Genomic DNA, 15,995 nt, shown 5'->3' on the forward strand with positions numbered 1-15,995 from the left:
GTGAATTCGCTCCGTTTTCATTGCCAAGAAAATCACCAAGAATGTCAATTTTTATTTTTTGTATTTATTCACCATAAACCTTATCACGTTGCTTGATTTCTTGGCTATTTGCATTGGTTTTGCTTTTGTCTCTCTAGTTACAGCGTTATAGACACTGCTCCGTGACACTACATGGTTACAGTACATCTGACGGAAGAATGTTTTATTTGCTTCGTTACAGAGCTGACAAAAACGTGGCTACTGGAATCCGAAGTGCTCCACAAAACACATCCATGTGCCAGAATATCGTACAGTAGCTAAATGACGTGAGCCAGCTAAAAATGTTTATTAAAGGCAACTCCTGAGGAGGAACATAACCAAGCTCTAAGGTGTCAGGCAGCTAGTTTTCTGATGCTTTTAAGTGCTATGTCAGTGTGTCAAAGCAGTCTAACGTAGTAGTGTTTGCTACTGTAACTAGAAAGCTTGTTAAATTCTTAGTTAGCAAGCCAGTTTAACTGGACTAATAATTATGCTGTGTTCATGACCAGGTTGGACATGGGACAGTTCTGAGTTCCTAGTGGAGAAGATTTGTGTGATGGCCTCCTACCCCTGATGGTATTTCTGAGTTTCTTGAGAGCTCTGACTGTTTATTTGGGGTCTGATTGAATTTGTAATTAACTAAATATTTGTAAAGTTTTACTTACTGGAAGATTTTTCATAACGGTAAAGCTGTAAATCATAGGTACACTGCTGAATTAATTCAGTTTGCATTTTTGGATATTACAATTTTCCATTCAATTTAATTTTTACTGTCTGATTTGTTTTAAGCTTTCATATTTCCTATAGTAATAAAACTATTAACAGTAACTTATAAGCATTAAAATCCTATGTTGTTGATTATTATACAGTATATGAATAACAGAACACAGTCATGAGGGTAAAAACACAGTCCATTTCTCTATAGTGCTTAAATACCATCAAGGTACAACATTTTCTCAGTACCCCGGAGCCATGATTGGACTGCCTGCTTTGCATCTAAAAAGCTGGCCTCCCAGGAACTCCTCTAATGGCCGAAACATGTGGAAATGGCTTGACTGGCTCTCAGCCAAGTTCCTGTAATGTGCAAGTGGTGTTGGTTAACACATGCGTCTTTTCCACAAGTTGACAACATGTTAGCCATTGAATTTCACGGATCAGGCCATTCCACTCCCTAAGTTTTCACAGGAAGGACTGTAACGAGCCACCTCGGCCGCGATCGTCATTCACCGAAATACGGGCTTTTTAAAAACACTTACACTATTCAAATGCTTTACTGCGGCTAAGTGTCTCTTGACTTGAAGTCTTCTGTAAATGTCAATCATTATTACAACTTCATTCTACTTAAATTCCCTTAAAAATCCCAGATTGGCTTAAACGGCAAAAATGAATGTGTATTAAAAGAATCTATGAATTTTAGACATTTTACCATTGGTAAGTTTACTTATATAACTTTAAAAAAGTGTGAATTGTTTTTGAATTGACAACTGACTCATCGATCCAGTGAATGATCCAGTGAATGAAATCAACCAACAAAGCACAATTTATGAAATCACCCAGCTCTAATAAGCAGTAAAATAATTAAAAAAAAACAGTTAAATAGTACAAAATAATATTAATAATAAGCACTAAACAAACTACTTACTAATTTCCTTAAGCATTAGCTGCTCAGCTAAAATCAAATAGAGCTGCGAAGCCAAACATCTACGGACTGTTAATCCCACAACTGGCTTGTAATGTATCCGCTTTTATAGCATCTGGCTTTTTTGTTAAAATAAATAAAAAAATAAAAACATCACTGTAGATTCCTGCATCGTTTTTGCAACCAGGGGGCGTGGCTGACGTCAGAGTGATTTCTGGCACGTGTTACAAATCAGACTGGCCAACTTGCAGATTTGCAGAGATAGACACACTTTAAGAGGGGTTTTATGGACACATTTCAGTTTTTTATGAGTTAGAAGAAAAATGCTGGAACAGGGCTGGAGACATGCTGTGTGCAGTGCTGTCTTACCATGATAAATTGTTTTGGGTTACGAAATCTCATTACAGTTGGAGGAAATATAATTCTTTGCTGTTCCCGATCAACAAAGGACCCTGGAGCAAGGGGTGAAGATTCTACATCATATAGAACAAGCAAAGCAAATTACCTGTTTCTTATATTGTTGTTGGGAACTCCGGCTTGAGTATACTGGAACCAATACCACACACATGCGATTGAGCTGTTGTTGCACACTCTGGAGCCAAACATAGAGGTTAAAAGCAATTTATTATGTATTGAATTAAGATGCATCCAGGATTATTTTAAAAAAAATCATTGCATCCTTACACCAAATATTAACAAGGGCCAAAAAATGTCCAGGTTAAAAGTAGCTAAAGAAGTTATAATTGGAAAATAATATGGAGCCTAAAGCAGAACCTTGTGGAATACCAGACTGCACTAAACTGATTTTATGGTGCCAGGTAGGATTTAATATACTGCACAGTTACTTAATATGACATCCAGCTACCCTGGCATCACTGGCCACAATAATATGTGGTACACACCTGTGTTCTTGAGCATTCTTGCAAATATTCAATCAGCCAGCACAGGCTTATTGCAATTGGACAGCTGAAAATATGAAACTCTATGCCTGTTCTGTTTTTTATATTCAGCTGTCTCATATTCAGACTCAGATTCCTGTCCCTGGCTGCCAGAAGTGGACCCGATGTGGGCTTCTTCTTAAGGTTAGACATGTCGTGCATTCCAAGATGCTTTTCTGCTCACCATGTTTGTAAAGAATGTTTGATGGTAGGTTATCTGTAGATGAGAAAACATTTAAATATATACAAAAAGTAAACAGACCCCATAGATTTGGAATAAAATGTATGTACTGTACAGTACCAGTGTGTCTTCTTTTTAGACATGAATAAAGTCATCTGTAAACATTCCTACTTGCTGATGTTACAATTTTAAAGAAATCTCTGAATTTCTCGCAAAGAGGTCAGATTTTTGTTCATTCTAAGGGTCAGATTTCCTAGAAGCAAATAGCTATCTTGAATTCCCTCTTTACTACCATTAACAAAATTATAGAAACAGGTAAAACAGTAATGGAGACACGACCTGGTCAACCTGGGCCTTTGAAAGATGTTTTCATGCTGTTTAAAAATTTGGCACCACAGAACAATCCTCTTGTTCCATTCCAGTTTTAGAAATTTAGCCAAATTTGGATTGACTGTACCGGATTTCCGGATTGACTGTGTGTGTGCGTGTGTGTGTGTGTGTGTCTGTGGTGTGCTACCTTTAATTTTCAATTACAATTATGGGTATCCGTTTACTTCTTTCATGTCTGTGTATATAACTTCCTGTTAAAGAGCAAATTTTGTTAGGTTTACATTTACTTGGTTGCGTTCATTGCTAGAAGTCTGAGTTTTAGAAAACAACGTGCCATCATGCATTACAGTGCCGCGAAAAGTTTTTGCCCTTTCCTGATTTTTATTTATTAATTTATTTACATATTTATTACAATTAAATGATTCAGATTAGAAAAAAATAATAATATTACACAAAGATAACCCAAGTAAAAGCAGTTTTAAAATTATGATTTCATTAATTAAAAAATTAAGGGAAAAAGCTATCCAAACCTGCCTGGCCCTATGTGAAAAAAGTAATTGCCCCCTAAACCCAATAACTGGTTGTGCCACCCTTGGCGGCAACAATCGCAATCCAGCATTTGCGATACCTGGCAATGAGTATTTCACATCGCTATGGAGAAATTTTGGCCCACTCTTTTTTGCAGAATTGTTTTAATTCAGCCACATTGGAGAGTTTTCGACCATGAATGGCTGTACTGTATGTGCGTTAGCTGTGTATGCTGCACACCAATTTCTTATGTTTACTGAAGGCTTGAAAACTCTCAAATGACTCCAATCAAAAAAAAAAAAAATTTTCTTTTTTTTTTACTCTGTTAGCGTGACATGAAACCTAAGACCATATTGGCTCACACTGAACCGTGGGTATGACCAGATGTCCAGATTTACCAGAGAAATGAAAAACAGACAACGTGGAGTTTAGAGAACATACTGATGATGTAAGCGGAGAGATAAAGTGAGAGAGGGAGAGCTTGTATTCAGTGTGGGTGCACGTGTGGGTGGCCGATGATACAGCGCGAGCGACGTTCGATGAGCCATCCACATGCCAAGCTTTTGTTTTCTCCCAGGCTCACACACCCTTCTGTGCCTAGTATGCAAGCGCAAAGAAAAGAAGAAAAAAAACGCATGCAACGTACACACTCACACTCCATGCCCTATTGTTCTACTGGCAGGATTTAACTTTTTACACCACGCAGGATGCATGTGGGCATTAAGCAAGATTCCCAGGCTGATGCAGGATGTTGTGTAACATGGTCTATTTCATGTCATGTGTTAGGCTAAATATTGTAGACTGCACCAAAAAAAAAAAAAAAACTTTAGAAATGTGCTAGAATAAAAAACTACAAGGAGTGTTCAAGTCAAACAAGGACTTGCAGAATAACAGAACACAGTTATGAGAGTAAAAAACTCCCTTTTTATATACCCCCCCCCCCCCCCAACACTTATGCACTTATCTCAGTGTTACACTACAGCTTCAATACCATCAAGGTAGAACGGTTTCTCAGTACGCTAGAGCCATGATCGGACTGCCAACATGATGCGCTTGAAGTCTTCTATAAAGGCAAGTCAGTTTTACGTTTCCTTCACAAGAAATTCCCTCACAAGTCCTGGTTTTGACTTGAGCGTCCCTTTTATGTATGCAGTGTTTCCCACACATTTCCTAAGTCTAATTGCCGATCCTTTTTAAAAATCTGTCCATCTGCCATCCGTGATCAATTAACTGGTAGCAGACTAGCAGAATAAACAGCTACTGAAGTGGTACTGTAGCACCAGAGCGGTGTACTGAGAGGCGGATGCCAGCTGCCGCGAGGAGAGTGAGAAGGGCGTACTGACGTTCGCTAATGCGTCTTTAAGACACTTCCTTAGAAATACACAGGAGAAATAATCCTTAAAACCATAGCAGTGTGGATCTGTGCGGAAATAAATCACTGGAACGATCTGGAAAAACCAACCGCTTACAAGTCAGATCACGAACATATCCATATTACCCCTCTTTCAATAAATCATGATGAATATTAGGCATTAGAAAATGAATTAATTATCCACACACACACACAGATTGATGCTGTAATCAATAGGCCTGTTTTAACCTCATCCCAGGGCACTTATTCCCAGGCAGCTCATACTGAACATCCTTTCATCACACTTTTTTTTTTTTTTTTCAGTTTACAGCACATTTGTAAAAACGTAATGATTTATAATTACACCCAGAACAGGACTGGCTCCAATCTTTGTTTCTCTCACTTTTTTTTTTTCGCACCACTGACCCCCTCACTGTGTATATTGCGTCATATTCTTGGACTCCCATTTGTCTGAGATAAGAGTTTAGTGCCCCATGGGGTGGTGTGCGGGGGGGGTGATGGGGGCTGGGGCTGGGGTTTTGGTTGTTTCAACCCAACCATGGTGGTGTGGAAGCTATCTGTTCTCAGAGTAATTTGTTCAACTTGTCAGCTTACTTCCTGTTTCTACTTCTGTGAGAAGGGGAAAGGGCTCTCTGTACTTGGCTTTCTTTCGTAATGCGAGCGCATTCACAGGGAACAAATCGGGAGTCGTGCCAACCTGCTTGGCTAAAACTCTTCTTGTACAAGATTGTTCGATGACATGACATGCAAAAAAAACCCTAATAAAAAATAGAAAATTAATATGTGTGGCTACAAATAAATCAGTGCATAGGAAACACTGGACTGTAAAGCTAGAACCGTTGAAATGGAATTTAAACTGATAAGAAAAAAATGTGTGTCCGGTTGTCGGTAATTGTTAATGATTATTGATTGGGAACATATTTGACAGTTAAGAGAAAAAAATGTATGAAGTTTTCAAATGAGCATGAAAATTACATATTTCTCCCAAGCTAATATGTGACTTTGTCTTCTGTTAACAGCCCTGAACAAGTGAAGAATAAAACTTTCAAACATACATCGTATTTTCTAGACAAAACGTCTGGCTGTGTAAATTCTCTCCGCTTAAACTTAGAAAAGATTATACAGCTTTTACCCCCAGTTATAGCTGCTTTTATAACCTAGTCTAGACTAAAATCGCCGCATGGTGAATGTCTTGAATCTGAACATTCAGCAAAAAGCTGCAAGTAAAGGAAAATAAAATCAGGAAGTGGACCCGTAAAAAAATTATAAAAACGTACACAAGCTTCCACAGCTGAAATGGAGAAGTGCCTTGTAGGAACTATGGAAAGTTCAATACTTGCTGCTTTTATTATGTTGATATTGCAGTTTGCAAGTCGTGAGTGTGTGCTAATTTGCTTCAGAGAGGTTAAACACACATATCCGCCCAAGCAGCAAGGAGAGACGTTACCTGTTTCTTATATTGAGAGAAGTTTCTCACCATCAACCACCAGGTCGCAAAAAGGATTTTACATCTATTGCAAAACAGCTGGCGTACGGTGGTGTAGTGGTTAGCACTGTCGCCTTGCACCTCCAGGGTCCGGGTGCGAGAGGTCCCTTCTCGGGATCTGTGTGCATGGAGTTTGCATGTTCTCCCCGTGCTTGGTGGGTTTCCTCAAGGTACTCCGGTTTCCTCCCACAGTCCAAAGACATGCAGATTAGGATAATTGGCGTTCTCAAATTGTGCATGGTTTGTGAATGAGTGTGTGAGTGTGCCATACGTCTCTTAGGATGGGCTCCAGGCCCCCCATGACTCTGTATATGTTATAGATGATGATCGAGTGGGTGAGTGCAAAACAGTTAACACAAGCTTATAGGGTGAGAAATACAGTATTTCCACAATATAGCAAAACCTATAGTTCATGTTTCACTCATGCATGATTCTTGTGAAGCAGGTACAACTTATTTGTCTTATTTTAACTAATTCTTAAAGGATCATAAGAAAATATTTGTGTTTATATAATTTTTATATAAAATACTTAAAGCAAGTAAACTTCAGCTCCTGTTTAAGGATACATTCTACCCCAGGAAAATCAATTTAATGAACAAACACGAGTAAGAAGACAGGAAGCAAAGGTTGTGCAACATCTCCTGAAGCCTTAAATCAATGAGGTGAGACCAGCTGATGTGTTCTTCAGTATAGTGTTGTTCAGTATAGTTAAACAAAGTGCATATTGGTTAATGTGTCATTCCTAGTTATTTATTTTTTAAATTCTTTAGAGTGAGAATGGTGTCACTGGACCGAAAAAGAAATACCAAATACAAATGTATTAATCAAACATAAAAAATAAATAAAAATGCAGCTTACATATATACAGACATGTAAAAGAAGGTACCATACCTTCTTGTGCGTACTTGCATAAGTATTCACCCCTTGAACTTGAGCATTTAAACTTGAGCTTTTCAACAACACAAAATCACACATGGTGTTAAAATGGGAGAAGTTAGGGGGTATAAGGAATAAGGGGGTAACCGCCTGTCCCAGGGCCATCAGGAATATCAGGTAACCAATATTCCCCCTACTTGAAGAGATTTAAGTGGTTGTTTCTTACAGGGCCTGGTTGCCAGCCCCATGCCCAATCGTAGGACCTTGCTTAAGGGCCCAACAGTGTCAGCTCAATGGTTCTGGGGCTCAAACCGTGGACCTCCTCAACAGCAGTAATAGATGAGAAATAAAGAAAAAACAAATACAGCAAAGATGCTGGATGTCAGTGAACTGTGTAGTGAACAAGGCCGGAGAATGTTAAATTAGTGCCCCATTAAATGCTTTCTGTTGCCTTTCACTCCCTGCAGAGGCATATACAGCTTGAGTTGTAAACCAGCATGACAACTTTATACCTAACTACTGTAATGGCAAGCGGTGTGATCACCTCAAGACCTGAATGTCTGGTTTACTGAGCTACTGTGCAGTACATTCCTGCGACACACAAAAAGGTGTAAAATCCTGGTGTGTAACGAAGTCCGGTCTGCCAGGATGTGTGCAGGAAGCTGTGCTCTCTCGTGGCCTACTGTATTGTTGTGGGTTTGTTTTGCAACCAATTAGGATGGCTAAACCAATTAGGACCACCTTTAAAAAAGCTTTATGCAGCATTTGATGTGTGTGTGTGTGTGTGTGTGTGTGTGTCAGAAAGAATTTGCAGTAATAAAAATAGATGCTATATATTTTCAACTTTTTGGTTTGGTTGTTTTTGTATAGGTGGCACTTTGTCGTAGTGGTTAGCACAGTGGCCTCACACCTCCAGGGTCATGGGTTTGATTAGTGCCTCAGGTTTGTATGCGTGGAGTTTGCACTTTCTCTCTCTGCTTGGTAGGTTTCCTCCCACAGTTTAAGGACATGCAGGTTAGGCTAATTGGTGTTTCCGAATTGTCTATAGTATGTGTGCCCTGTGATTGTGTGGCAATAGGGTGTAATCTCGTAAGTCTCCTAGGATAGGCCCCAGGCCTGCCGTGAACTTGTATACAGAATGGGTTGTATAGAAGATGAATTAATGTTTTTTTTTGCATAAGGATGTCTACAATGTGTCACTAATGTTTGGTCAAAGATTTGGCTTTGGCAATGGTTTACAGGTGTGTTTAGGAAACTTAGCTCTCTAACATTCAAATAGGTGGATGTAACGTTTGAATGATTTTTTAATAGCTTGAGCCTACCCCCACACGCCCACGTACTGTACATTCACTAACCTCCACCCACATAATCTCCCTTGGCCTGTAGTTTGTCTATAAAATGCCTGACAGGAGGAGGCACTTTCAAGCATAAACATAAAAGTATTCCAAATCAGATTATTGTTTTTTTTTTATAAGGATTCTCAGATAACCTTTGTACTTTACAGTACAATGAGTTACTTATCTTATAATGAAACTATCACATTTTGTTTAAAATTTCCCCTGATTTTGTCCCTACTTTCTTTGTAGGCAATTCCTACCCGTCTTTCTGTTAGGGCACACTTCCATCATGGTGATAATGGGAGCTATCCGCCCTTTCCACTTGCATGAGGCTAGTGTTGCCATGTTCGATGTAAGAGCGATGGCATACCCGCACTCTCACATCAATCATGGCAACACTTAGCCTCATGCAAGCGGAAAGGGCGGATAGCCCCCTTTGTCACTCTCTAGACTCTCATCAACATATGGCTGTAGCGTCACTTGAGAATTAATTTGCGACATCCAGTTGATAGCACCACTCGGGAACTGAGTCCAATAATATAACCTGCACGATTATGTTTAAAAAAGAGGAAGCAATAAAAATACCAGGCTAACACAAAGTTATCGAAGCAAACCTCAGGCTTGATATAGATAATACACACTGATGTAATAGCAACCCTTCACTTAAAAAGGCAATAAAAAATATACATCATCTTACTCTACTTCCCCCCGTCCTGTACAGAGCAGCGAATGCCCTTTGTTGCTGATTTTCTGGAATAGTGTTGTGTTGTCTTGTTGGTTTCTGATTTTCAGAGCCAAGGCCGGGCAACTACATTACTGTTTTATCATACCTAAGTAAAAACGATATTTTACAATCAAAATTATATTTATCATATAACTCACTTCTTAAACGTAACCTTGAGCAGATTAGCTGTGTAGTGGAACTTTGTAGCAGGTGAACCAGAAAATCCAGACTAAGGTCGAACTAAGCTTGAAGCTATCCAGCTAAACTTGAAATCCTGCTCTGGGACAACTTCAGAGCTATTCATTAGCCATTTATGTCAACCCGGATGTTTTTTTGTTGTTGTTTTTTTTAAGTTAGCAAGGCAGCTGTATGGTGTTAAAACCTTGAACGTCTTTCACCATGAAAGTCATAAAGATTACAGTCACTGAAGTAATTAGTTAAGGTATGTGTTTTTTTCTTCTTCTTGAAAACGTAATCATCAAGTTACATGTATTCTCGTCCTCTGCACATATTTGTAATGAAGCATGTTTTCTTAAAGTGCATTTTACACAATTTTGAAACTGAACTAGCAATGAAGCGTAAATGGATAATTAAATGTTAAATAAAACATTTTGGATTATGTTGGGTAACCTGGTGCTAACAGCTTCAGCATTATTCCTATGTGTCTCATGTAGCTACTGTAGCTAGGTTAGCCAGCATGCAAGAGGTGGATGCTAATAGTACAACAGCATGTCTAAGGCACTGTAGCAACTTTGGTGTATCTGCTGCAAATGTCACAGAAATAATTCCCTTTCATTACAATTCTACAAATGGACATAATTCCCTAAAGGGAAATTCTCTTGTTTTTATGTGAAAACTTGACCCTTGAGAGTACTACTGTTTGAGAGTATATCAGGGTCAGTATGCAGTATTACTTGCAGTGCTAGCCCTCATTAATGGTAGCCGCCATTAGAAACCAGTACAAAAGTCATCTACTACATACAACAAATAACAAACCAGTATGTTTATGTAACTCAGGATTGCACAATATACTGTAGATAGATCGGCAATATGTTTTTTAAAGATATAATTGCCGTTCTCAAAATTGCCCATAGTGTGTGAATGAGTGTGTAAGGTGTCCTGCGATGGATTGGCACCCCGTCCAGGGTGTACACACCGTTTTGGATAGGCTCCAGGCCCCCGCAATCCTGTATAAAAGATAAAGTGATATAGATAATGAGTGAGCGTGAGTGAGTATCAAATAGGCAACAAACAGCACAAATTCATAATACCATGTGTTTTTATGGGTACTTTTGGTATTTTTATAGTTTCTGTGACCAATTATAGTAATGATATGCGCGTTTTGTAAGTTGTATTCTGATAGCAGTAAAATTCACACATTTTAAAAGTAATGATAACTTTGGTTCTACAATAAATCCCCTACATGCGAACATTCAAGTTACAAACTTTTGAAGATATGAACATGCGTTCGTGCATGCTTAATGCATGCTTTCAGACGATGAAAGCTGGTACCGCTAAGAAGAGAGGCAAGCAACAATGATGGAGAATGGAGAGAGGTGAAAAGATGGCAGACATTGCTTGTTCTTTAAAGAAAAAAAATGTCATTGATCTTTTAAAAGATTCTATTCTTTGTGGAAAACTTTGTTTCTCTGCAGAGCATGTATGCTCTTCTTATTCTTTTTACGACAGCTGGTTTCCGCTGCATTTGCTGCTTCTCAGTAAACTGCTCTCATGCTTCTGCTTCTGTACCTGTTTATCCTGCCTGCGTTAATTGCATGCGGGTGGCAGAGGGACAGCTAAGATTGGTTAAAATTATTATTTTACTACTTTAATTATTATTGCCTAATAATTGAAGGTTGACTGAGAAACTTGCATTATTTAGTTTGTATCAAACATTATTGTTAACAAACCTGTAAGTTTGATGGAAGCAAATAAAGAGCCTCAGTAACACAGAAAAATATTTACTTGCAATGTGTTATGTGACCGGGGGCACGGTGGCCTAGTGGTTAGCATGTTGCCTTGTTGCCTTGTACCTCCAGATTCGATTCCCAGCCAGGTTTAATTTCCACCTCTGTGTGCATGGAGTTTTCATGTTCCCCTCGCTGGGTTTCCTCCAGGTACTCCGGTTTTCTCCCACAGTCCAAAGACATATAGGCTACGTTTACACTGCAGGTCTCGATGCCCAATTCTGATTTGTTGCCTATATCTGATTTTTTCGACCGTCTGTTTACACGTTCTTTTAATTATGACATGGGCCACTAGGTGCTTTTCCTTTTCCATGTCACCTGCGATGTTATAATTTCAAACGCGCTTCCACTGGGGAATAACATTAAGTCATTAAACCGCGAAGAAGTCGCAGTTTTAATGACGTACAAAACGCAATGCCTCAGGAAATCCGATCTGTCCGTTTACACGACAATCACATTAGCACATATCTGATTTATATCTGATTTATTTCCACATATGAAGGAGGCCTGAAACCGATCTCGAAATATCGGAATGCATGTGTTTTTTACAATTTTCATTCTGGAGTTTCAATGTTTTCACAGTTTCATTCGTTTTTTGTTTTTTTTTTCAGTGCAGGAAATTTCCTTTTGAACTTGAAAGGGGGCGAAGAAATTTTCAGATATAAACATCCAAGTGAATAAAACACACACAGTCCAGATCAGTTGAGTCTCACTTCATCACTTCCTCAGGCACGCGTGAATGTTCTGCCAGCTGAACAAGTGCATGAGGAGTGTTCTGCTGATGCTGCGTCCCTGCTGGCTTTTCACATGTAGCACGAGTGTGTGTGTGTGTGTGTGTGTGTGTGTTTGTTTTGTAACATAACTCCATGTTCCAACACTTGGCTAATACCGCATAAGTGGAAACCAACTCCAAGGAAATTGCATTAGTACATATAGTAAAAGGCTCATTTTAGACACCCAACAAAACATTGAAACCAAATTATTTCACTTATAAAAAAACATTTGGATGGTTAGAGTTCACGCTTTTCAGCTGGAGTCTCATAATGAATTATAGTTTTGGTTTGGATAACATTTTGAAGCCGAAGATGCTTCTGTAACCATTAAATTGTTAATATGGTTAAACTTGTCATTTAACCAGCTATTATTTGTAGGCTGTAAACCTCCTCCACGACTCATAAAACATTTATTACGGCAGTGATGGACGTAAATATTTTAACAGTTTAATAATGTAGTGAGAGCTGTGAGAGACAGAGGCGGTTCCACGTCCGGCTCAGGGTTTAGACTCAAGGTCAGTCGTCTTCTGCTTTATGTTTATACAAGGATTTTGTTCATTAGAGATGTTACTGTATATACACTTACAGCATTTTGACATGATAAGCACTAAAGTTGTATTCCCATCTTGAGCTTATAGGATAAGTGTACAGATGTGTGGATGTGGCTGATCATTATCATCACTAAGACCATTCATTTCATGTTATTTTATGTTTTCTCACATAAATATGCTGCAATAAAAAATATTAGGATTATTATTATTATTTAATTAATATATGTTATCATACTAGTGGTACGCTTTATTCACAGATTAGCTGCTAAAAATCCTTTTTTTTTGGACAATTTATATTTGTGTACACAACCGAAGACTCCTCAGAATGTCTAAACCTGACTAAAAGGTGAATTTTGCATTTGACTCCTTTAAAAATTTATTTAATTAACTCCATGCAATAATCATTATTATAATATAATATAATAATCAGTTTTATATTATATATATATATATATATATATATTTTTTAATACTAATGTTTGCATTAGCCTAATATAATTTAATATTTATTTTATATCGTACAAGTTTTGGGCGTTCAAATCAAACCAGGATTTTTAATTGTGCAGAACATAGTTAACTCCATTTATTTCTCTATATAACCCCCTATAGACTAACGCACTTATCCCAGTATTACACTAGTGCTTGAATACCATCAAGGTACAAAGTTTTCTTAGTACGCCGGAGCCATGATCTGACTGCCTGCTTCATGTCTAAAACGCTGGCCTCCCGGGAACTCCTTTAATGGCCCAAACATGTGGAAATGGCTGGGAGTGAGGTCAGGACTGTGCCGGGGATGTGGCAATAACTCCCAGCTGAGTTCCTGTAACGTGCAAGTGGTGCTCATGAGTTTTCATTTGTACAGGTGTCAAGTTATCCTTTGATTTTCATGGATCAGGCATTCCACTCGCTGAATGTTTACAGGAACGTCTGCACTGTCCTCCGGATGTTAAATACGTTTGCACCATTTAAATGCTTTACTGCAGCTCATCACGTGCTTAAAGTCAGCTGCAAATGTCAATCACTTTTACTTTTTGTTATTTACCAGAAATTTTATCACAAGTCTTGGTTTGACTTGAACGCCCCTTGAGTATGTTGACATTTACATTTCATTTTTTTGGGAAATAAGTTCTTTATTACTTAATTCTTGCAGCTAAAAACAGTAGGTCCTTTACCAGCATGTCTTCTCGCTCTTCAGGTCTATAATGAGTATTGAGATGTTACTGTTAAGATGCTAACGCTATAAAAAAAACTTTTTTAATATAATAATAAAATCATTGGAATCACATCTACAGTAGCACTGTCGTCAGAGCCGCTGTTACAGAAAATTAATCCTCAACTATCGACTTAAGAATTCGACACCACCGGGGTGTTCTAATTTATATGGCAGCTCTAAATAGCGCTCCTATAAATAAACATTCCTGATGAAATATATAAATAATTCTGATTATATATAGCAGCATTATTTATGGACAGGCAAAATTTTGTGCCGTATCCAAGACAGCTTGGCTGGAGCGTTCTATAAAGGACTTCTCGAGCGTACAGCACCATGCATTTTAGTGTTTATTAAATGCCGAGCTCGCTGTCACCATCCTGCGTTTCTCATATTTCCTCATGTTTCATCGAACTCAGGAATTCTGTTTGAACTGCGGCGGGGTGGCAGGTGCCGAAACAGCCTTCAATCGTCACCGTCAAGATAACCTAAATAAATATTTCCACAGCCAGCTGTGTTTGTTCGTCTGAGCACACACAGCTCTTATCTTGACTTTACAGTGGCAGTTTGAAAGAAAATAGAAAAAAAAAAAATTAATGTGAGTTTGCAGACAGAATAACGTTGGTATAAACACACTATCAGGTGATCTCGTGCTCATATCACTGACCCAGTAGACATGAGACCCAGTGACCATATGAGACCATATGTGTGTGTGTGTGTGTGTGCATACTGTATGTATACTGTATATATGTGAATAATGCCATATATATATATATATATATATATATATATACATTTCAAATTTTATTTGTCATACACAGTATGATATGAAATGTAATGCTCATACACTCGCTGATGACCTAATTTATTTCTAAATGAGCAAAGTAGAGTTTTTAATAAGAATATGAAGTATAAAAAAAAAATATGAATAAAATCTTTCAGTTTTAACAATAATTTGTATCATTTATGTTATGTCCAAATAAGAACATTATAAAATAAAAATATAATAAAATAAAAATGAATTGAAGTGGAATGTAGAAACCATCTCTAGTCATGGGCAAGACAACGTGCAGAATAATGTGTTCACAGTTATATGGTTCACACGTTATGTGTGGCTGATTTGTGCTTGTTAAACTGCTCATTCCAGACGTACTCTCCCTTTACTAGTATAACACGCCTCCACTCTTCTGGGAAGGTTTTCCACTGAGTTTTGGAGCTTTGTGTTTCAGCTCAGATCATTATTGAGGTCAGGTACAGATCCTGGGATGTCGAGAAGGCTTCAGTTCCAGGTCCAAGGTGTTCAGTGAGGTTAAGTTTAGTCATAACCTGAACACACCATGTCTTCATGTTGGAACAGGTTTAGGCCTCTTAGTTCCAAACATCAAGCCCTCAAGAAGTTCTATTGCAAGCCATGTTGACTTTGCATACTGGATCTCACTATCTTCCTCATTTGCATTCTGTACAGGACGTAGGACCTGAGGGCAAACTATACATGTTCGAAACACAGGTATAATTAGTTTATTTAGATATGGACATAGTACCTGTATTGACACATTCAATGGAAGGAAATCCTTGTTTAGCTTCTTAGAAAGCAGGGGTCAGCCAAGGATAGAGCAGTCCTGAACAAAAGGATCAAGGGTCTTTCTTAAACACTCAATAATGGTAGGTTGGTGTTGCTAAGGTCTAAGCTTTCGACCTTCTAAATATTAGCACTACCTATTGTGGCACTAATGCCCCAGATGTAACATGCAGTGTTATGCACGGGGATGCTTTTCATCAGCATGCAATAGGAAACTCGTCAGGGTTGAACATGGTTATGCACAAACAGGGCAATTCTGGAAGGAAGCCTCTTCCACTGTGCAAGAGACCTGAGACAAATGTCCTACTGGATCTGGAATTCTAAGGAAAACATTCTGCAGGTGGCAGTTTAAATCCGTCCAACATCAAGTGAACAGGATCTCGTGGTACTAGCAGGAGTTTTGCTTGGTTGTTCGGTTTTAGTTTTCTGCCCTAGAAGAGCAAGGTTGGATATAGATCTTTATCGAGGCTGGGTTGAAGCATGGGT

At 38.4% G+C, this 15,995-nt stretch overlaps 1 protein-coding gene across 1 annotated transcript in view; it reads left to right on the forward strand.

The window, feature by feature from the left end:
• The first annotated feature begins 9,821 nt into the window (after positions 1-9,821).
• calcrla (calcitonin receptor-like a) overlaps positions 9,822-15,995 on the forward strand; it is a 31,139-nt gene continuing 24,965 nt past the window's right edge. The window contains exon 1 of the mRNA XM_053496422.1: positions 9,822-9,871. The gene's annotated coding sequence lies outside the window, so the exon portion shown is untranslated. The remainder of the gene's footprint in view (positions 9,872-15,995) is intronic.

The sequence above is a fragment of the Clarias gariepinus genome, chromosome 5 (assembly GCF_024256425.1).
Source record: "Clarias gariepinus isolate MV-2021 ecotype Netherlands chromosome 5, CGAR_prim_01v2, whole genome shotgun sequence".
NCBI classification, from domain to species: Eukaryota; Metazoa; Chordata; class Actinopteri; order Siluriformes; family Clariidae; genus Clarias; species Clarias gariepinus.